An 11,449-nucleotide genomic window follows, 5' to 3' on the forward strand; every position below is an offset into this window, starting at 1 on the left:
ATGCATAAATAAATGATATAACTTTATTTTAAGTATTTAATTTAAAACTTTTCAAATAAACACATAAAATATTATAACTTATTTGATGTGGGTTTAGCAAGGTTTTCTGGTCTCATTTCCTTACTTGTAAAAAAAAATTCTAAGGAATTCCTCTTTCCAGACGAAAATGTGATCACGAAATCGTTTTCAACCGGAAATAGACTGGGAAAAATTTTTATTTGCCGAAAAACTGTCCTGAAAAGAAAAAGTTTTTAAAGTTTTATTTTATTCTAAATTCCCGAAGAAGAATTTTTTAATAATTTTTTTCTAAGAATGAAAGACGCTGTTTTGATTGAAATATTTGTTTTTAATATCTAATATTTATTTCATTTGGCTTAATTTGATAGCATTTCAAAAATATAACGAGTGTTGGTTAGTTTTACGGAATTTATGATGTCATATTTAATCTAATTTCTCCAAATACATTGGCAGAAGAAATGCAATATCAATTCCTAAGAAAACGTTTTTGAGAAAGAAAATCAATTTAAAAAAAAATAATGAACTGTTTGCTATATTATGGAGGGATAGTTGAATTAAAAAATCCATAATTTTCACAACAGAGATTGTGAGCTATTTATTCTTCACCGACAACAGTAATAGAGTGTCAGTAACATTATTTCATCTGTCAAGTAAACATAATTTTTAGAAAAATGCTACTTTAGCACTTTATTTACTGAATTGTTTTACTCACAAATTTTCAACTTAATTTTTACCCTATAAGCTAAATTTCGGTACAGAATAAGCCTAGGAAAGAGGAAAAATAATTAAAATAATACTAATACTAAAAGAGGACTAATTAAAATAATTAATTAAATTAATAGTTAAATATTTTTAATTTCTACTTGTAATTGATATCTAATGTTTGCTGTCTGACCTGCACTCTTCTTTTTCCTTTGAATACCACCCGAAAAATATACGTATCTACCTGATTTATTATCAAATTACAAATATATCAGCTCAATTTAAACGGTACTTAAAATTGTCATTCGGTAAATAAAGGGTTAAGAGTGGTAACATGAAATCTCATCAGTACTGTTCTAAAAAAGAATGCGTCATTTCCTTCTGAATTCCATCAGACATTCTTGGTGCATCTTTGTTCCATTTTTAAATCAAATCAGACAGTTTAATGGTCAGCATCAGTTTCGAAAATATCTAACAAATGTCATATATGTAAAACCTGAAAAATAACTAGTATTCAATTTTTCCAAAAGAAAACAAATTCTAAATAAATCACTGATTAATGTTAAGAAAACATTTTAATTAGACTCATGTGATCTGAAAGTTTTCTCGGTACATCCCTCCTAACAACCCACCCCTCTTTGCTAGAGAGCTACTGAGAATCTTTGTAAAGGGGTAGCAGGCAAGTCGACTTTTTTTTATTTAGTTCGGTTATATTAATGTCTCGTTTTAAAGCAACACGAGCGCTATTTTAGGATGAACATTCTAATTTTGAACTGCGATCAGATGAAGAGGGCTACTTAGGCTAGCACTTGGGCTATCACTTGAACACTTAGGCTAGCATCCCATCTCCAAATTTCCACACCACAGCAGCGGTTTGGCATCGACAGATTTAACGTGCGCTAGATCCGTTTGCACAACGGTTCTTCGGTGGAATCGGGTTTCAAGCCTGAAACCCCACGATTCCGAAACCCAGACCTTACCACCCGACCACCGCGACCCACACGAACTTTTTTAAAGTTCTTCTATTATTCCACGTATTCAGTTTTTTAAGATGGTTTTAATTTTGGGAACAAATTCCTCCACATGAGTAAATCTGGAGAGTCACGACATATTTAAGAAAGTTTTGATCTGTATTTGAATGCTCATCAATACTTGACTAGCTGTGACACGTTTCATATTTTACACATCATATAAAAAAACGAGGCTACAATTGCGATGTCTCTGTTGATTATTAGTCAAAATTCTGTGAAATGAGTTTTTGCAATGACTTATGAATCTCATGAATATTTAAACACAGATTTCTGAGAATCAAATCCGTCACTTTCTCACCCATTGACTTAGAAGGTCGCCCAGTTAGCGGATCATCTTTGATGGATGTTCTGCCCGATTTTAAACGTCGTCAGCTTTTAATTGGGACTGCCAAATATAACTTTTTTCTTCAGCTAAGTTGCAACACTTAAAAGGCTTCAGAACAAGATTTATCCTAATTTACTCAAAATTTGACTAAAGTCCCTTATTATTCCATTTTAAATAAAAAAATAAAGTGCACAATATACTAGTATCCTATATCACTCATAAGACAGTGACAAAACGATATGATGAAATGATAGTGGCAAATGATATGATTCCTTGAAAATATAGGTTGGTGGGTAACTCTACACAACTTTAATACAACAGAGCTGGTAAGTTAAAGTATTAACGCTCTACGTTATAAGATCGGTTTCTTTTTAGAAATTTTTATTTAACTTGACTTATTTCATACTTGTAAAGATGGAATATTGTAATCAATCTGCAATTCACTTTTCCCATGTCCGAGAGCTCTTAAATTTTGAAAACTTTCATATTCTTGATGACAATCTGTTATTTTAATATTTTTACAACTTATTTATTAGCTCATAATTTAATGCAATTAAATTTTGATTTCATACGAGTCGCGTCATTGGATAGCGAAATTCTTTAAAAAATTTATTCCAGTTCCATAATGTTTAAATTAATAAATTAGGGCTAGAAAATAATGAAATATAAAACTAATAAAAGAGCTCGTAAATATATTAATAAAAATATGTTTTTAAAAATTGTTTTATTAAATTTTAATTGAATACAGACGTTCTGCGTTTGGCAGAAGAAGTTGTATGGCCTATAATACTGACAAAAAAACTTTTTTCAGCAAATAATGCGTTTTTTTCCACACAAAATAATTGAAAATGTTTCTGATTGTTTTCTGAAATAATGGTGACTTCTTAGCCGTTTGTCAACTTAAGGTGTAAATGAAAATGCTAATTAAAGATCTTAACTAGCATTTTCTGTCTGTCTAATATTAGATAATCATTGACGAAATAACCTATATTCTTTAATAAAATTACCATTCTCTGAGAGTAAAAAAAGAAGATGCATTTCAAAATAAGCTCTCCTTTGTTAATAATATTGTAGAGTCATGCCAGATTTACTTAAATCAATTGTACGAAGATAAAAGATCCCTAAATTTGTTTCATCATTTGAAACAAAAATGTCTTTGAATTTCAGATTTTCGAAACTTAGATCTCAGGTCTCAAGTAAACTGTTCTAACAAAAAATTTAACTAAAAACAATTTTTGAAAGCATACTGTGATTTATATACTAAACCACCAACTGTTATATATACTAAACCGCCGACCGAATTTTTACTGTTATTATTTTCTGCACTTTAACATTGGAACTTGTTGCGTGTCAACCACAGAGCGTCACAGGAATGAAATCAAAATGCCATTTAAAGAATAATTGAATTCTGAAAATATTAAAATACTATATTGCCACTGAGAATACCAAAATATAGAAAATTTCAACCTTTTAACAAAGCAGAAAGTGAGTGAAAATTTGTTTGCAAAATTGCACTTGAGAAAGTTTATTTTGGGGTATTAAGAGTTTAGTCACGTTACTTGAATATACAATAATAAATGTTGGAAGAACTGAATCAATAAAAACTTTCAGAACCAACCATTAAAGTTTAATAAAAAAATCTTTTGAAAATTAATTTCCTTCCATACTGGATTTGTATAAAAAGTATAATAAAAGACAGGTTTATTTAATTGTTAGGCTTAATATGCCATGTAAAGCTGATGTGTTTATTATATTTCCATTCATTTCGAAATATATAAATAATAAGTGACTTCAATTTCCGAAAATCGAATTTTTAATATTAGGAAGTAAAAATTAGAAATCGAACAACTAAAATTGAACTTAGGAAATATATGTATTTATATGTCAGCATGTACGCAAGCTACGATATGCAGCACAGAAAATTGAGAAAATATTTCATTCATATTAAATTGTACAAAAATACAAATGCATGATAAATACCGCGTCCTAGACTTTTATAATAACAAAAATGACTTTCAAGTTAGTATTCGACAAACCGAATAATATTTCTCATACAACTAAAAGGCACAGTCCACTCATGCTTGCAGAGAAAGGGAAACATTACTCATCCATGTTGATCTTTAATTGCAAGAAAATGAGAGTGAAGTAACAGCTGGTGAAGCACAGTGCTATTCCCACCAGAGAAATACTTAATGAAGCTGCTCAAAATAGCAAGCGGACACTCCGTTATTTATCCCACACCGGCAAGGGAAGGATTATCTCATCCTTTATAAGCTCCCTGGAGTCGTATTGATCTTTTCAGCAGCAACAGAGCTCGACACAACTAAGTTTTCGACGGATTCCCCAGGTATTTTGTACATCAAGTGTCTCATATGCTCCTAAAAGAAATTCGGGTCAGGGAAGTAAGAAGTCAAGACATAGGTCCACCATCTCCGCAAGGGATGAGTCTTTTTTTAAAGCATTCTTAATAGTGATGGGAAAGTACTTAAGAATGACTAAATACAATGTAAGAACACTATCAACCTGTTGTTTTGATGCCAGTTTTTTTCTTACCCCCCCCCATCATTTGATAAACAATCAATCAATCAATATATATTTTTTTTTCAATATGATTCGAAAATGACACTAAGTTCTGTGGTAAATATTGTTTGATTTGTGGACTTGTTGCTGAAAGAATTGTATGACATTTATCTCCTGTACGATATGCTATAAATACATCAGGAACAAGACGAATACAAGAATCTTAGTAAATTCTGTAAAACCATTCTTATTCCTTACGATCTTACTTATTACGTGTGTGATTGAACATCAGTTTCTTCAATTTTAGTGAAAGGTATCACATTCTTTAGTTACTTCCTTTTAGCAAGATTAGATGCTGAATAGTGCTTTTTTCGGTAGAGTTTTTATACGAAGTTATTCATAGCAATGGTTCTCATGACATGACTTCGGGAAAATTTCTGCAGATGTTCTTTGATCATATTCCCTAGAATCCAAAATTGCCAGTTTTAAAAAATAATTAAATAAAATTTCTACCTTTATTTGACTTCCATTCGAGGCTGCGGTGGCCTGGTGGTAACGTCTCGGCTTCGGAACCGGAGGGTTTCAGATTCGAGACCCGATTCCACCGAAGAAGCGTCGTGTAAGTGGCCTGGAGTGCGCTTCATCCATCGGGGCCAAACGGTCTCCCACTATGTGATGTGGAAGCTTGGAGAGGGGTCACGCTAGCTCAGCCATCGTCCTCGACGGCGGTTCAAAGTTACGAGGTCTGTCCTAAAATAGCCGTAGTGTTATTTTAATGTAACTAAACTAAACTAAAACTTCACTTCCGTTCTTTGAAATTGAGTAAATTTATGTGAATTAAAGATTAAGACTTTGAATAATAAATAAAAATAAGAGTTTGAATTAAATAAAAATGGAGGTGGAGAATGATTAAATGGCAACATTATGTAAAAATTATCATCTTGAAAATTAACAGATGCAATGCGTGTTTCAGTTCGTTTGACTGTACTAATGTTTATCTTGAAGGCGAGAGTGCGACTGTGTTCGTTTTATTTCTTCATTTAAAATAAACCACATTATTTTCTCAAATTATATTTTCTACGTGACAGTATACATAAAAGCGAAATATCACTCATTCACTCATTGGTCACGAAATTTCTTTAATCATTTGGAATACAATTGAAATTTGTCAAATGTTTGTTTCTTGGGTAGTAGACTTTTTTTTTCAAGATAATTAAATATTGTCAGAAAGATTTAATTAAAATTTTGATATTCAAAAAAATACTTTTCATCAAAACTGACTATATCAGTGATCAACCAATTAACTAATCGTATTCCAAAGCGTAAAAGATTTTTTTGCTCAAATTTTGAATTATATTGTTTCATTATTCATTGCATGAAGAATAATTTTCTGTATAATTCTCCACATTTTGTTCAATACACATAAATTTTATAATTTGAATGCCTTTTTTAAATAAATTTCGCTGTTTCGAAGCTTTTGTTAATTTGGTGGTCCTTTGGTTTCATATTTACCACATTACTGAGAGTATAAAAAAGACAATCGTTATAGATTTAATACAAATATGGATATTTGTATTAATCGCATAACAGCGATTGATCGCCCAACATGTCGTGTTAGTTTATTGATTATGTTAGACTATGGCATGCACTTAAGCATAAAATTTGCCTGTGGCAGAAGTATATAAAAAAACTGATGATATATTTCTTTTTTTTTTTCAATTAATACTTATAATCAAAATATTCAAAAACGCAATAAATAGGATCTTAATTCCAAAATTAATTAAGAAAAGCAGACAATTTTCCTCACGAATATAATCGAAAAATTAAGAGATAAATTCTTACTTTCTACCAAAAAACGTTATTCCCTGAATTTAATTGAAAGAAGAATAATTGCAAACGATTAATAATTTTTTCAATTTATTACATTTTTAATTATACAATATCAAAATAAAAAAAATATTAATGCATTTCTTTAGATTATTTCTTGCGAATGGCAAAATCTTGGTACGGATTCAGAATGAACAAATGAATTTTTAGTAAACAATAAACTTATTTTATAAAGCAACTTATCTTATTTAATAAACTTATTTCAGAGAAAATAAATTTATTTCATTTTTTTATCAAGTTATTTTTTTAATTAATTTCTTCTTTATAGTTTTATTGAATTCAATCTCCAGCATCAAATCAAGATAAATGATTGACAAGGATTCTTCGTAAATGGTGAGTCTAGTAACCAAGTCGATGTGGCTCCGAATACTAATGAGGTCGTAAAAACTCCACGCTGCTATTTTTCCTATTCTTCATTATTTCTAACCAAAGCGGTTTAAGATTAAAATCAAAACTAATGATAGGATTTGCAATGAACTATCCTGCTGTAAGTCACATGTTTTATAAGATTTTAGCATAATTGATGATGATTTTATATCTCTGAATCTGGCTGTTTTAAAACATTTTCCATAGTATCATACATTGAACCTAAAATGTATTAACCGAACTCGCGGTAGAATGCTCGCCATGTGTCGTTTGAATTTTTTTTTAGGCAGCTGGATTTTGTGGTAATTTTATTTTATACTAGATGGTACCCGGCGCGTTGCTGCCGCAGAAGATATAATTTTGGAAATATCGTTTCAAAATTTGAAATAGTTATCTTGTTTAATTAGGAATGATAGAAACAATGATATTTATTTTCTTGTCGACAGTGAATATATTCAATGCGAACAAACACGCATTCATTTTTACATATTAGATATAATAATTGTACTAAGCCCTATAACCTTCGCGCAAGTGCAAGAAATGAATTGGCCAAGTTTTATCGCCATTGGATAAACAGTACGGCAGAGCATAAAATACGAACAAACAAAAATTCATTTTTATATATTAGATATAAGATATAATAACTGTACCATGACTATAACCTTCACGTAAGAGCAAGCAATAAGTTGTCCAAGTTTTATCCGCTTCGGATGAACTGTACGGCAAACAAAAATTAATATTTATATAATAGATTAATTCTTGTTTTTGTTCGTTTGTATGGTTTTTAGTCCACATTGTGCCTTTTCTAAGACGAATTGTGCTGCGACTCCTAAATAAGAAGATTTTTAAGTGTGTAGATTTTGATATATTCAAATAAGAGTATTCTCCCGTTCAGATCTGCTATTCCAAGCCCTTTCAACCTTTTTTGGGGGGAGAGGGGGGGAGTGAGCGAGAATATTAAACAAATTTTAAACATTCTTGATTTAAAATATTTGATTCAGATTTGCTGGGTAAATATTTAAATTTAACATCATTAACATTATTATTAACTCATGGCCTATTTCCTTTCGTTCTGTCTTTCTCTAGTTTAGAGGCATGAAAAACTTTATCAGTAGAAATTGGAATCAAAAACTTTTTTCTTCCCTAAAAAAGGACTAAAAAAAAGTTTAAGTAGTCTTGAAAATCACACTCTGCGGAATCTATGCCAGCTTGTCTGTTATTACTGAGAATCTTGAACCCATAGCGAGACTGGGGAAAGCAAACATAAAATCTGCGTCACCCCCCCCCCTCCTCCTCCTCCCCACTTCATGCTACGGTTTTGGGTGGGGCTCGCCAATTTTCAGCTGTTTCTTTCCTCTTTTTTTCCCTCACTCACTCACATTTTTTCTCTTCTTACCGTGAATAGTAAGTTAAGCAGTTTTTTTTTTTTTCCCCTTTATAAATCCAAGTTTCTTAGCAGTGGACGTTGTGTCAATTATGTCAAAATGTCACTGGTTCATATGAAGAACGGTAGAAGAATTGATCTTGCAGAATGAGAACCGTTTCGGTTAAATTCACGATTTATAATAATCAAAACAATTTATAATTTCAAACAAAATAATGCATTTAGAAATAACAAAGAAATTATATTAGCCTACAGATTTATCTCCTATAACATATATTTTTTTGTATTAAGATTACGATTTTATTTTTACCAATGACTAGATAATTAAATATCAAATATTTCGATATTCAGTAATATAAATGTAGAAAATCTGAAAGCCCACAATCTGTTCACAAATGCCGAAAATGTCAGAAATCATACGATCGAAATTCACTTTGTTTCAAAGTTAGCTTGTTAGTAGGCGAACAAAAATATTAATCGATAAAAGAATGAAACAAGGTCTTTGCATTTGCTGTCGTTTAAAAGAGTGCGTGTTAATATTATTTAGTGTTTAACACACTCAATACAGCAAGCAAATTCAATTTAAAGATATAAAATTGAGTCTGAGAAACATTACATGTTTGCTCATAATCCAGCAGAAAATTTCAGTGAAGCTACTTTTTTTATATTATTAAATAATTATACTGTTTCATAATTCTTGCTTTATTCTGGTTGATGCATAATTATTATTAATATTATTGTTTAAAGAAAATGCAAAAAAGGTCTTAAGATATTGTAAACTAGGACGATATACTAAAATCTTATCTCAAATAATGAACATATGATGATGCATGAAAGGAAATTTCACTACTCCATGTTATACACTGAAAAATAATTCAGGCATAGAACTCCATAATCTGTCATTAGGTTCGATGATCTCTCATATCTCTTGTGGTTAATTTTATGTACATTGTCTTAATCACCATTTTTTTTAATAATTAAATACGTTTTGATTGTATTATTTTATCTCCACAATGTTGCAAAAGCGACTCTCCCTTCCGCCAATTTTTCGGAATTTCTTCTTTACGGATAATATTTCTTTAAATGCCGTCAAGATACAAGAAACAAAGCGCTAGCTTTAATTAAGCCAATTTTAGAAAATCACTCATAAATTCTCATTTACTCACTACATAAAATACATTTTGTATTAAAGGATTACAATAATATTAGATTTAATAATAATAATTAATTAATTTAATAGAATAAAAATGAAATAAATGATGTGAAAAATATTTCCAATCGAGTTAAAGATCGACGACTTCAAAGGTCGGAATTATGATTTAAAGTTTTTGGTGATAGATAAGATAAATAAAAATTCATTAATACTTACTACTTGAAGTTCTGTGAAGATACATAAAAAAATTGAGACTGCCAATCGATTATAAGGATTAAATCGATTTAATGATTTGTAACATCATATTATGTTACAAATCAGTGAAACAAAAATTAATTCCAAAATATTAAATGTCTTGGGTTTAAATGCTTCTCTGTGATGAATAATTCAGAATCCATGACGCAAACTTAAAGGAGATTAAAGTACTTCTAAGGCCATTAAACTTCTTTATCGTATTTTAGTCATAATTTGATGGAATCTGCAGCCAGACTACATTTTATTTTATCTGCAAGTCTTTCAATAGCTGATCCGTTCGTGTCAGGTTCCAGGTTCTCTAAAGTCTCCCTGCTATTAAGGGAAGACGCATCGACTCTTAAGTGAGGTTACAAATCTATATCAATAACTTCAATATTATTTCTTCATCTCAAAATGTGCTACGTTATGTGCTAATTAGTGCAATCCTTTCCGGTTACTCTCTAATTAACACCATTTATTTTCCTCACACCGCCTGGAAATTACACCTCCATATTTTCGGTCTTGGCATCGTAACGTGGATTTTCTTTTTTCAGGCAATAATCGGAATTGAGCAGTAGCTCTTTGCCAATTTCTACATTGGAGAATAGAACTAATGAGCCGGAAAGACTTGACTTTGGCCTCGCTACTGCTTTTTCTTTGTCTCTTTTTAACTTGGATCAAAAACGATCTCTCAGATGAAAATTAAATTACTTCCAAGCATAATTAGGCAAATATTATTGGTGTAATTTGAACCAATTTAATTATGATAAAGAGGTGCAGGAATCTTGGAATCTGTGTAATTACCCCATCCGTTGTTCATCCTTATAATATTCATATAGAATGTAAAACGCGTACATACGTGGTACAGAAATCTATCTTATTACTTATTATAAAATAGCAATAGTCAAATGTTAACAAATCATTGAGTTAAATTGAAATGTTCGCTTTGCAATTTGTTAACATTTGACTGTTGCCATTCGATGGTAAGTAATGAGATAGATTTCTGTACTACGTACGTAAGCGTTTTACATTCTATATGAACGATTTTACAGTTTCATTTAGCTAATTAAATAAGGTGCAAATTAATATTAGATATATTAAGAAGAGGGCTCATTCAGTCAGAGGAAAGAAGATGTAAAAGAAATCAAGACGATAGAAATAGGTGTCAAATAGAAAGTTTAATAAAGCGCGAAAATAAGCTTAACCATCGGCAAAGTAACTGCTATGACTTCCATGTAGAATTTGATTTAATACATAATATATAACAATGTTTTCATTGTTATGATGAAATTAAAACTAAGTTAGGTGATCCTTCAAACCATTCAGTTGTGTACTTTTGCCAGTGTTAAAATTAAGATAAAAAATTGCTGTCTTTGGACATAAGCTCGGAAATAGGGTTTTCACTTTTACTTTTATTTCGTAGTATGCTGGTTGTCGTTAAAGCCTAAAATATGTTATTTCATTCAGTATGATTAGCTGTTTAATGAAATAACTAAATATTAATGAAAGTTTAAGCTGTTTAATGAAATAACTAAATATTAATGAAAGTTTAAGCTGTTTAATGAAATAAAAAATTAAAAAAATAATAACTATCCTATGAAATAGTTGATACATCAGATCGGTTATTCCTAAAATAACTAGTTATTCCTTGTTACTTCATGAAATAACTAGAAGTTTTATAAAATAACTGAATTATACATTTTAATGATAACAAAAAAAAACTTTTTAATTCTACCAAGCGATGTTATAATAGACTGATGCTGTTAAATTCATATTTTTCAGTCGTTATAATAAGGTGAAATTAAAGTAAATACATTCCATATTAATAG

This window comes from Argiope bruennichi, chromosome X2 (genome assembly GCF_947563725.1).
Source record: "Argiope bruennichi chromosome X2, qqArgBrue1.1, whole genome shotgun sequence".
In the NCBI taxonomy this organism is placed as follows: Eukaryota; Metazoa; Arthropoda; class Arachnida; order Araneae; family Araneidae; genus Argiope; species Argiope bruennichi.